The sequence below is a fragment of the Sciurus carolinensis genome, chromosome 5 (genome assembly GCF_902686445.1).
Source record: "Sciurus carolinensis chromosome 5, mSciCar1.2, whole genome shotgun sequence".
Taxonomy (NCBI): Eukaryota; Metazoa; Chordata; class Mammalia; order Rodentia; family Sciuridae; genus Sciurus; species Sciurus carolinensis.
In genome coordinates, this window is record NC_062217.1 from 16,327,621 (window position 1) to 16,340,908 (window position 13,288).

A 13,288-nucleotide genomic window follows, 5' to 3' on the forward strand; every position below is an offset into this window, starting at 1 on the left:
ATAATAAGGGTGGTAAAATTAAGTATGCTACTTAAACTGAGTCACTGTAAGGGGAATTGAAAAGTGAGGAACAGCCACAGGTGCATCTGCCTTCTATCTCTGCACTTTACGAGTTCTGACTGTATTTTCTGCCCAAAGAGATTCTTTTCAGCCCCAGATAACTCTCAATAGAATTTTAGCAAGGTTTCCACAGTCTACAAAAGTAAAAGAGCCAAGTTTTGTAAGGATAAATTCCTACGGTAGAGATAAAAAAGGAAAAGTGTGGAAGAAGAAAAAGAAGGAACACTTGTATGAGAAACTCAATCTTGAGGTTACACAATACCAATTCACAAATACATCTTTGACTCTATTTACTATGAAATGTATTTCCTCTTGTGTAGACTTACGTATCAAAGAAACTTTGAAAAAGTAGGCACCATTCAACTCAGTTGCCTGAACTTTTATTTTTAGATTAACATTTTGGTGTTCATGTCAGTCAACTAAAAAAATGGCATTAAGATATCCAAAAATTGCTTTCCATATGTCTTGGGATCATCTTATTTTTTTTCTTTTATAATTAAGGGTCAATTTCAGAAGTCAATAAAACATCACCATTAATCTTCACCCCAATGGATAGTTAGTCCTACTTTTTTTAAAAAATAATTTTTTTCCTGCAAATTTGTGTGCATTTCCTAATCAAGGAACTGACTCTTTCATTCTTTAGTTGGGAAGAATGTGTCGCTGTCTGGTCTTTAAACATCTTTTGAAATCTACGTGTTGAGGGTTCCACATCAAGCAGCCAGTTACGAACCCAAAAGCAATCTCTGTTCTCATAGCATGCTTCTTATTGTCTGCACATCTAGGAAAGACTGGTCCACTTTTTAAAATTAAAGCACATCTCTTGAAGGCTAAAACTTATATGAATCTCTGAAGAACTGCAAGTTTTCATGCATGAAATGAATTGAATTTGAATATTGTCAAATCTCACAAAGCTAAAGTTTGAAGGTAAACAATCTTCTTTAGACATAGTCAGACTCAAGGTTAGATGCATCTACAGTGCCAAGACAAGACAGGAGCTTTTCATTCCAGGTAATATTGTGACTCGTGACACAACCACCCCATGACAAAACATTCAAAAGTGTTGAATGAGGTTTTAAAAACCCTCCTTTAAATGCACAATAAACTGGAAAGAAAGAAAAATTCCCAGGATCAAAATCCAAGATAAAAATAAAAGCCAGCACTCTAGCAGATACCGTAGCTGCCCACGGGAATTTGTGCGCCCAGGAGGCTGACAGTCTAGATTTCAAGGGTTTTTGGTTTCCATGTCTGTCTAGGAGAAGACTTAAGGTCTCAGATTGCTGCAAGGTGGAACGAAAATCTATATTCCAATTCTTAAAACCCAGAAGACTGCGGTATAAAGTTCTTTGTTGTCGATGTGAAATCTGGGTCTTTAAACCAGTGCTATGCTGGCAATTATTAAATCTTCACAAATTTCGCATGCTTGTTGCTAAAGAGAGTCATTATTAAAAACCATGTAAATTTGCAATTTAGCTAAATCACATTAAAAATCAAGGTAATAAATACTCAAAAGTCATAGTTCCTAATTATTACTTTTTGCTAATACCTATACTTTTGAGGTTGTTATGTTGATGGTATTGCTAGCATGGAAAAAATACAGAATAATGTTCTTCTGCTTTCTGACCCCATGTTTATTAATGTCAGATTGGTAGCAGAAAATTGGCCATGATAGGAGCATTATAGTATGGAAACTGGCCAATGCTGCAGGGCTTTGTTTATCATTTTCTTGATCATCTACACTTAAGAAATTTTTTCAATCGTTCAGATTAAACTTGAAAGAGTGGCGTGCTTGTGGCTATTACACTGTGAGTAGCAAAAAAAATAATAATAATAATATCTGAAATCCATTATCTGATTCAGGAATCTTTCACATTGTGAATGAAGAAATGCAACTTCAACATATATTTATCTTCATTGCTACTCATTAACAACAACAAAACACATACTTCAACAAACATTCATGTTGGAATTATCCTCGATTGTTGAGGGCAGCTATAGGCGGGCTGCAGAAATAAGAGTTCAGCAAACATCAATGAAGGTAGCAACTGAATATGAAGATGGATGGGGCAAGAGAACTGATCCAAAATGTCCACACACACCAGTGCAGGAGTCAAATGACAACGGCTACAGCCATCAGCTCAAGACAGTCAGAAGTTCACCGTCAGCGTCTTCCAGTCTCTATTTTTTTGTTCCATTTTCAACTCAGGATCAATTCAAAAAAGCCCAATATGCTCCCCAAGCTAATCACAGGAGATGCTGGGCTTCCAGTTAGCTTGCCACCAGCTTCCCCCCTCAACAACCTCTCCTCAGCACACCTGTGCCTTCCCCGCACCATTTTTGTCCTGTAAAGTTTTCCCACTGCCCTGATTGCTTCTGAATCTCTGTAAATTCAAGTGATGGTGACTGACTCCCTTGCTATAGCAGAATCAACAACCTTTGCTTTTGCTCAGTTGGGAGAAAATCATCCTTATATCCACAAAAGCATTCTGGAAGAATAGTATGAACCTGGGGGCTGGGGTTGTAACTCGGTGCTAAAGCCTTGCCTAGCACATGTGAGGCCCTGGGTTTGATCCTCAGCACCACATAAAAATGAACAAATAAAGTAAAGGCATTGTGTCTATTACAACTAAAAATATTTTTTAGAAAAGAATAGTATGAAACCAAATCATATGAAACTGAATATAATGAGTATTTGATATAATATTATTTGTAGTAGGTATGTTATTACCTTTTGGATCACTAAAATGAATACTAAATTTACATTTGGAAACAGATGCACACTTTCCTACCACCACCAGAGAACTGTGTGTTAAACGTTTACCAGCACATTATTGAGTTTATACTCTGAAATATGAATTAGGGAAAATAAGAGCAACTTCCTGGCACAGGGGAGACAACAGAGACACTGACAAATAATGCAGACTTCCCCCTAAATTTTAGCATTAGTCTCCTCTCATCTGCATTGGTGGTGCAAGATACTTTATCTGCACTATCTCTGGGCTCCCTTCCCTTAGCACATGTGTGTGCGTGCACAAACACACATTAAAGAATTATTCTAATGAGAACCTTAAGGAATCTGGGGGGAGCCAGCACAAATCCTTTCTGGAAGGACACACCCAAATTCCAACATGCCCTCTATTCCACAGGTAAAGTCCTGCTGAAAATGTGACCACAGTCAAAATTGCACACTACTTATGAATGAGCAAATCACAATAAGCCACAGGATTCCCGACTCTAAGAACTGGGAATTACAACTAATTCCGTGAGGCCAGCACATGGAAAACACTGTATTTATGGAAACTGCTCACAGATAAAATATAAAGGGGATTGGGTTTCTTTTTCCCCCCAATTTCTAACTACTTAGTGGCTATAAAACAAGCAAAATAAAATCTGGATACCTTTAGATTTAAATTAAGTCTTTCTTCAAATACCCAAAGTGCCAGGAGAAACTGGAATTCGACTCAGCTGATTCAAACTCACTGTAATCACTGAAGTCATTCTGTACCAAGGCGTTTTACCCAATAAACAGCCAACATACCACCTGGCTATTTGAGGAGATGTTGTAGCATGAGCAGGTACTTCATAGACGCTCACGGAGGGAAGATGCTTTGTGAAAGGTGACTCAGTTATGGGATCTGTGGTTGACTCCATTGATTTAAGAACAGAGCAACACAAAATAAATACATTTTCCACCATGCTATGATAGGAACAGTGTTTCTTGGTGTAGAAGAGGTTAGAACCGTACCTCCTTTCCAACTTACCTTAACCATTCCCTCCAACTCATCTTCAAATAAGCAGATAAGGTGTAGGGCCTGTTATTGTTTTTTTTTTTTTTTCTTTTTGTACTACCAGAGACTGAACCCAGAAGTACTTTACTACTGAGCCTCATTCCTGTCCTTTTTATTTTTTATTTTTTTTTATTTTGAGACAGGGTTTTGCTGAATTGCTGAGTTTCTCACTAGGTTGCTGAGGCTAGCTTTGAACTTGTGATCCTTCTGCCTCAGCCTCCCAAGCTGCTGGGATTACAAGTGTGCGCCACCACACCCACATATTATTATTATTATTTTAAATAAAGGGGAGTAGAATAGGTAATGAAAAACAACTGAGGAGACAAGGGGAGGGTGAAGAAATTTTAAAAGGCTTTCGGAGGTCAAGTAGCATCTTTAGATTAGGTTCCCTAGAACTGAACCTGAGAGAGAGAGTTATGTGAAGGAGATGTCCTGGGGAGAAGGAGGCCAGGTAACTGGATAAACAGGATCCGGTGGAAGGCACGGCAGAACTGCAAAGTGGTTGCCATGGAGACCTCATCCACTCCTATGAAGAACTCTGCCATGGGAAGCCGATGACTCCGCTTAATGAAGTTAAGCACCAGAGTGGGAATGAGAGGCAGCATGTGGATTTCCAGCTCTCCCACCACTATGTTCATTTTGAGTTTTTTCTTGTGTTGGCATCTCACTGGAGTAAGCTAGTTTGTTGAGCCATTCCATATTCGACTCTAAGCGGTTCTCACTGTGTTTACCAACTTTAGACCCTACTCCCTTTCTTTGATGAGTTTTGGTGTAGAATATACCATACACAGAATTGGCTAGCAATTGAGAGGTAATCCATTACTCCTCCATGCAACAAATACCTAATGCTTGTCCTTGCTTTAAGCTGCTTACCTTTTGTTGGGTGAATGGAAACATGTCATTTATATGTACAATCACGTGCTATTGGGACTAATTCAAAGCTTGCAGCAGAGTCTCGGACAGTACCGTGAAGGCAGAAGTTAGATCCATCTTACAAAGGTCAAAGGCTTGAACTGAGTTTTGAAAGAGAGATAGATCTTTCTGTTCCCTGGGCATAAGAAATGGGGCAAAGCAATTGAGGCACAGAGAGTAGAATGCAAAAAAGAGGAAACTCTGAGCAGTAGAGAACAGCCCTCATCAGCATCAAAGTCTGATTCTGTACTGTGCTGCTAGCTTCATGTCATACTTGTCAAGTAGTCTGAATACACTGAACGTAGTTGGCAACATCTAGGTTCCCTAAAGATCACCACTTCCTAGCATTCTTCTGCCTTTGTAATCCCTTCCCTTGAATGTGAGCTGGACTTAGTGATTTGCTTCTAAAGAAGAGAAAATGATGCTTTGCAATTTGCAAACTACAAGAAAAAGAAAAAAGACAAAGGAAATTATAGTGTGTGGGAGATGTGATGGGATGTCCATTGCATAATTAGATTACAAACTATTATGGCTTCTCTCTTGTTCACCCTCTCTTACCCAGTCACTCAGAGGGATGGCAGCTGACATGTTCCAAATGGCTCTATGGAGTACCTCATTTAACAAGGAACTGCAGGTGTCCGTAAGCCCACCCACAGTAAGTGGAGACCTAAGGCTCTCAATAGAGCAGCCCAGGAGGAACTGCTATGCCTCAACCCATAACTGAGCTTGGACTCAGACTTAACCACAATAGAACCTTCAGAGGGGACCAGTGACCTAGCAGACATACTAACAACAGTACTGCAGTAGTGTGAGACACCCAAGGGAGAGGCATGGAAAGATATTTCACCCAGATTCCTGACCCACTTTGAGGCAATAAATGTGTGTTGTTTTAGGCTGCTAAATTTTAGAATAATCTGTACTGCAGCAACAGATCAGTAACTCAGCATATTAACCTTCCTGTGAAGTGCTTTGTGTTGTCATGAATTAGGGTAGTAGCTTAACTTTATATTTAAACAAAGTTTCTCTTATATAGTAAAAAGCTGCATGCCAGCTTAGACTTAGGACTTCTCTTCAATGCATAAATACCTTCCTTCTGTATGACTGAACCAATGCCGATAGCATTATCTAAGAGATTTCTGTATACGAGGTACCTCTAAAGAAAGACTGCTAATAACAAGGGTTATAATTCAGCTTCATCGCCTGACCCCATTTCTTATGCCTAGGGAACACCATCGTTTTGCACCATCCTAAAGTTCTCTATATTTTAAAGACCAATTTACACATACTTCCTAAAGTCCTAGGTACTAGCGAAGCAAAGAATATACTGCCTCTTTTTTAGGATGGGGCCCTGGAGACCTGAGACAATGTCCTACGGAATAGTTTATATTTAAGTGTCTGTTTTGATGAATATACTATTTCCTGGATGGTCTTATTAGTGCTGGGATGATTGACATATCATCTCTCTCTAAGGACAGCCAAAGAAGCTACATTGTGCCTTGGTTCATTCATGTGAAAGAAGTTGATATTTTGACTGCTTCACAAATCACTCGACTCTTCCATGTTTTATACAAGGTTTTGAAAAATAAAAACAAAATTCACTACTGACTACGGTGTCAAAATATATCCTGGGAGCAGTATGAACTGGATCGCTCCTGTCAACATTTCAGACAATTGGCTTGTATACTAATCACAAGTTGGAATTTGCATCCTTAGGATGAGTTTATATGGTGGGTCACATGGTTTGAAAAGTCAAGTTTGGGCGTGACAAAGCATGTCCGAGATCACCTAATATAACCTGTCACTTGCACCAGCCTCCAATGCTTTACAAATGAGAAAAAAAATACATGTGTATCTGCTGCATCTACCAGTCAGTGTTCTTTGATATACACTGCTCAGTTTCTGTCCACTCATTTTAAAATATAAACAACTTGATTTCTATTTCAGGTTGCTGTTGAAAGGTTTTATGTTATTGATTGTAACAGAAGTTTCCTACTATTTTAGATATTCTATGGGTTCACTGTATCAAGTAGGACAGACATTTGTGTGGAAGCATATCTTTTAGGGCCTGCTGCCTGTGTCTAATGATTGAGTTTTATGAGGAGTGAAACTGTTGACTTAAATGAAATGACAATTATATGTCAAAAACTCTTTGGTTTTTAACTTTTTATTTTGGAAAATCTCAGACACCCAAAGAAAAAGGTAGAACATGTACCTTTGCTTCAACCATTAATAATATAAAGTCAGTTGTGTTGCTCTATTCTCCATCCCTCTCATCATGACCAATTATTTAAAATCAAATCTTAGACATCTTTTTGTTTTTTCTGTATCTCAGTGTGTGTTGATAAGAGATGACTATTTTTAAAAACTCAAAGCCACTATACCCTAATTATACAAAAAAATTAAAATAAGTCCTCAATATTCTCAGGCTGTAGCCTTTATGTGTCTCATATGAACACTTTTATAGTTTACTTGCTCAAATCAGGATATAAACAAAGTTCCCTGGTTTCACAAGGCTGGCACATCTACTAGGTTTGTATGTGTGCATGCCTCTTATTTCTTGTATCTGGCATTTAAACCTAGAGGCATCATTCAATTGTTATTTAATTGTTTATTTCTGATATCCATTCATCCATCCATCCATCCACCAACCACCTCAGCCTTTCTTCCTTCCCAACTAGATCTGTATCTTCTTTGTAGAGGTTAAAGAGGTTACACAATTTAGAAATTCTAGGGAAAATGGGGAAAAAATGAGTGAATATTCCTAATTCTCACATTTTTTTAGCAATGCCTTCCACTCAATTAAAACATTCATGTAAACATAAACAAAGTTAAAAAATAGTAATTTATAAGGAACATCTAAAGTCCAAAGGAGACATAAGAAAAGTACAAACAATAAGGCAGGCAAGGTAGAAAATAAGTATTAAAATAGAAGCTGAAATAAAATAATTTGAGAGCTCAGAGTAAGATTTATTTCCATTATTTTCCATAAAAGTTAAGCATATCATTAGTAATCTATATTTAAAAAGAAAATTAAAATAAGCATCTATAATAATCATAGCTGAGCCACTTCTCTACATGAGCTTGAAGTTACTATTTTCATTTGGGCCTCAGTTTTCTCCTCAGAAAAATGGAGAAAATGTTTGTATTTGGTTTCTAATTTTTGTGAACATCAAATGAGATAATTTATAGGATGCATTTAGCAACATGTATTTGTTCATGAATAGTCATTTAAAAATAAATAAGAGCATTTAGCACCCTTAAAGTTTTGGTGCCTTTTTAATTTTATGGCTTCTCTATCATTTCAGCTGATATAAACTAAGATAAAGAACTAAAAAAACAATAAGTTTTTCCCTGAATGAAGAAGGTATTTTCTTTCTTATATAAATGTAAATAATTAAGAGGAGATTCAGGCCATCAAAATTCTGGTTTTACATGAAGCAATTTTGCAATTTTTCCTTAACCCTAATATGCACTGGGCTGCTCAGTACTTTTCTCAAAACATTAAATAAGAATTTCTCTCTTTTGACAAGCTGAACTATTCGGGCATGCCCAGTACATAGAGTCTAATGTTTCCAGACATGTTCAACTACTCCTTCATTTTTAATTGCAACTCAGTCAGGACTCAGCAGTAAGATCCTTTTTCATGAGGCTTGATGTTTCTTCCTTTCCTACAAAAAAAATCTTGTTCCACTTTTTTAATGTATGAGTTGAATGCTCCTAATTTAGCATCTGTCACCTTCAGAACCTTCCAAAGCTCTTACAACATCAAGGAGGATATTCTTTGTCATTTAGTTTCCCAGTGCCTTTCTAAAATGTTCCCTTTTTATGTGTCTGAAAAAAAACTTGGTCACTAGAATTTCAATTCTGAGACCATCCTTTTTTTACACCCTTAAATATATTTAACTTCATTTTTTAAAACAATTAATTGTTAGAATAACAGGGACTCTAAAGTCTTAGGAATCCATGAGCATTAAACCATGAGACAATGAGCTATGCTACCTCTGCCTTGATTTGAAAAGTTCAGAAAGAATCATCTTGAGTTTTAATGAATCTGAAGTAAAACTAATAGAATCTAAGTAATATTTTAGACTGAAATGCTTAAGTACATTATTTATGGTCTAGAGTTAAATAATGTTTGAAAATTATATCATTTATGAATTTGGCATCATTTATGAACTCCAGAGTTTTGTTTGATTATTATCATGGAAAATTTGCTATACTTGATACTAATTTTTCCAAAAGGCATTTATGAAATCATATCAACATTTAGAATAAACTTGTTTGAGGATCAAGATCATAAGATTTTTTTTGGCCAAACTACTTGAGGGTGTTGTAATTTTGCTTTTAAACAAGGAAACTCAGTGTTTAAAAATGAAAAGTGATTCAGTGGAAGTTGTTTAGTATTGGATTTTGGATGACTTTCTAGCAGTTGATCTTTTAAAAAACTGTACTAAAAGGCACTAATGTCATATATAAACACTGTTCAACTATTCAAATTATTACATGGAAGCGGAATTTCTGCTCTGGTTGTAATTTTTATGTCTATAATTTCTGACTGCAGATAAATATAGAGGTAATTCAGAGGTGTTCTAGTTATATTCCAAGAGACTTTCCTCCATGTGTCTAATGATATATCAGAATTGGAAACTGACAAAAGTGCTTTGCACTATCCAGCTGACTCGACTTGATCAAAGGCTGTTCTTGGGTAAAATGGACAGGGGGCAAGGCTACTAACTTGAATCTAGAATACTTATGAGAATAATTTAAAAATAAATATATGTGAGGTGGTAACAGCAATTTGACATCTAGGTTTTCGCAAAGTCACTGTCCCATGTAATTTATAACAGGAAAGAAATCACTGGGACAGAAAACATATGCAGTAGCACAATGTGGAGCTGTCACATCAATTCAGTGTCAGTCTCTGGCTAACCAATACAAGCACCTTCAGTTCTCCTGTTTTTCCCTACACTTTCCACTCCCTCCTTCTGTCCATTCTCTATTGATTGCTGGACCTGACAAATAGCCCTGGTTTAGCACAGAGTTAAGAGGCATTTTGCCCACCTAGTAACCACAAAATATCAGGTGGGTTTCTAAACTTACGATGTTGCAAGAAGCAGCAGGCCTTAATGTACTTCTAAGTCATGCATCTTACCTGTTAACACTATGGTGTCATTCAGTCAATGAAGAGATTTATGCACCTGCAAATGCACCCGTGGTTTCCACTGAATGAGATTTCTGGGTTGGACTTTCATTTTTTTCTTATGAGTTTCCCTACTGAACTTTATCTTAATGCTTTGGGATAAGTAAATAAGCCATTTCATTTTTATTTCCCATTCCATGAAATGCTTCTCAAGTAATTCGATTAATGTTCAAAACCAATATTTGAGTAGGCGCATAATGTAATTAAAATTTCATAAAATTGCTATAATCATAATAACTCAGTAATAAGCAAACTTATTTATCACACAAATGATTTCTTTGGATTTCTAACATGTGCTTTATTTCCTTAATGCAACATAAATAAACATCTGTACATATGCATAGGTGTATGTGTATGCATATATGCATATACACGCGCGAGCACACACACACACACACACACACACACACACACACAGACTCTTCTTCTTCCACGAAATTTTTTCTTTCCACTTGATAACCAGTGTTTTCCACTAACAAAGAAACCATGTTTTCTTGCAGATTAGTCTAGGAGAAACTTAATATGGTGAAGACAGATGGCTAAATTGCATTTGTATCCTCTGAGTAAATGATTTGTCTTCCCCCAAAGCTATCAGGTACTATGACTTACTATGGAATTAAATAATATTGAAATGCTGAATGATATTGTTCATATACACCACAACATATCTCACTGATGCCCAACACTTTACTTCTTATGTATAGTGGAGACTAATATCATATATAATGCATTGGGTCTATTACATGTTCACATGCCTTTGTATCTTTATTGTCTGACCCTTTTCCTTCCTTTAGGCTTCGTAAATTTGTGTGTCACTGATTCTCAAATTTTAACACAAACAAAAATTAAGAGGTGATTTGTTAAAAATCCAGATTCTTGGGCACAGGAATTTTGAGTAGGTATACTACAACAGAATCCAAGAATCTGGATTTACAAGTTCCCCAAGTGACTCTGATGCAGACAATCCAAGGACTACTTTTTGGTAAACTGCCCGGGACTGGAATTCCATCTGCACATTAATTCCCTTGCACTTCCTCTGCATCTATTGGCATGCTCCCTTTATCGAAGACAGGCTGCTTCACTGTGTCTGTCTTGAGAATGACACGTTAGAGCAAAGTTTAGAAGAGTGATGTCTAGGAGAAATATCGTGAAAACTACATATGTAGTTTTAAGCTTTATAACAACCTCATTTCAATAAACTGAAACAAGTTGGTGAGATGGAATCTTAATAATACATTTCGTTTGACTCTATATATCTGAAACATTACCAATTCCATATGTAATCAACAGGGAAGTATTAATGAGATAATTTGCATTCTTTTTTCATGCCTAATCTTCAGAATCTGGTATGAAATTTATACTTAATAGCCCATCTCAATTAAGAATAGTCCCATTTCAAGACATCAATAGCTACATGTAGCAAAGTGCTATCATGTGGGAAGGTTACAAGATAGTTTTGTGTATATTTCCTAAAACCATGCCAGCATGTTCAAAAGTAAACAAATCACACCATGGCAAAACAGTGATTTGATAAGCCTCTTAATTTACATGTATCCACCAAAGCCATAAGGAACATTATGATGGCCAGAAACACATCAAACTAAGTGGTGTTGCCAAGGTCTGATTACCTGAGATACAGCCTGTGGGATATGAAGCTATTTACTTGCAGGCCCTTCTCTGTGTCCTGAGATTAGACCATGGATGTGGCTTGGTTTAGACAGCATATTAACTGGCCTTAGAATTCTGCAAAGCTGCAGATTTTCTAAACAAGGGTTGGTAAAATAGTTTACGGTTGGATTTAAATGTACTCTGCTCATAAAACACTGACAAAGTTTCACTTACTTGTTTATAATATATTTTGATAGGCATCTGGAAAGTCATGGGATCAATTGCTACCATTTACTGAGTGCCAATAATGGTACTAAGGAGAACTCGCGTTCCCCAAAGGCTTGCTATGTATCAAGCACTATTCTAAGAGCTCTATACACATGATCTCACTGAACCCCCACAACAACCCACTGTGATAGTTACTCCTATTATTTCCAATTTATAAATTTCAAGAAATTGAAACAAAGCAAAATAGAACAAACACTCAAAGGCTCAGAAAAATGGTGCCTCGTGGTCATAGACACTTCAGTAAATGGAACAGCTGAGTTTGAGAGCAGACAGATAGACTCTGGGGTCAATACCCTTAACTTCTGGATCATAGTTACTCCACCTTGGAATTATTGTTATTTGGGGGTGGAGAACTCTATCCTGAGCATTAGAGGATGTTGAGTGATATCCAAGGCCCCTACCAACCTGATTCCACAAATTTGTAACAACACAAATGTCACTAGACATTGCCAAATATCTCCTGGGGAACAAAATCACCTCTGGTTGAAAGCCAGTGCTCTCTGTGAGCTGGCTTCCTGTTACACACAGGGAGCTCCTGCTAGGTCACAGATAACAGAACAGGAGGAACAAGTGAAGAGAGGCGACCTCCATTCAAGGAATGCAAGTAACCTCTAGAAGCTCTGAGATCCAGGAGACCACTTCTCCCAGGACCTCCTGGAGGAGCTGCCCCCAACACCTTGACTTGAGCTCAGGAGGACTCGTTTTCTACTTCTGATCTCCTGAACTGTAAGAAAACACATTTATGTTCTTTAAACCCACCAAGGTTATGGTCATTTGTAATAGGGGCACAATAACTAATAAACATTTGGGTCAAACTCACATCAGCTCTGTTTGGTAAGATTTCTTATTTCTATTTCCATGATTATGATACTGCACATAGGAATCTTTAAATAACTTGACCAGAGCCCTCACATCATTAAGAATGGAGCCACAGTTTAAAGTTAGGGCCAGCTAACTATGAAATCTGGGCTTTTCTCACTTACCATAAGGTGGCCCACTCATTTCCCAATATCCAGATATAATACCATATTTACTCAACCACAACTATTTAAAGATAGGATATGTAAACACGCTTTGAAGGGCAAGGGGACAAAAAATCATTTCTATGTAGAAAAATACTTGGGAAAAAAGTTGTACTTATGGTCATCTTGTTTTTTCACCTTCATTGTTAGTACACACCACAGGAGGGCATTCTGGTGATTTCCACATCGGCCTGGAATAGAGATTCTTAGCAATGAGAGAAGATAGAAAAAAGGAACCTTCAGTGAATACAGACCAATGTTCTTGAACAGCTGTGCTGCCATTGATGCTGATCATCTTGAATGGCCTATTCATCTCTCAACTTTTGGAAAATCTATTTGCACAAAATTTCCTTTAAGAGGAAAAAAAAACTAAGTCTGATTTTAAAATTCAGGCTTGCAATCAGCATTCATTT

At 37.0% G+C, this 13,288-nt stretch overlaps 1 protein-coding gene across 2 annotated transcripts in view; it reads right to left on the bottom strand.

The window, feature by feature from the left end:
• The window catches only part of Gpc6 (glypican 6), a 1,078,957-nt gene that overhangs the window by 420,860 nt on the left and 644,809 nt on the right, over window positions 1–13,288 (bottom strand). The window lies entirely within an intron of this gene.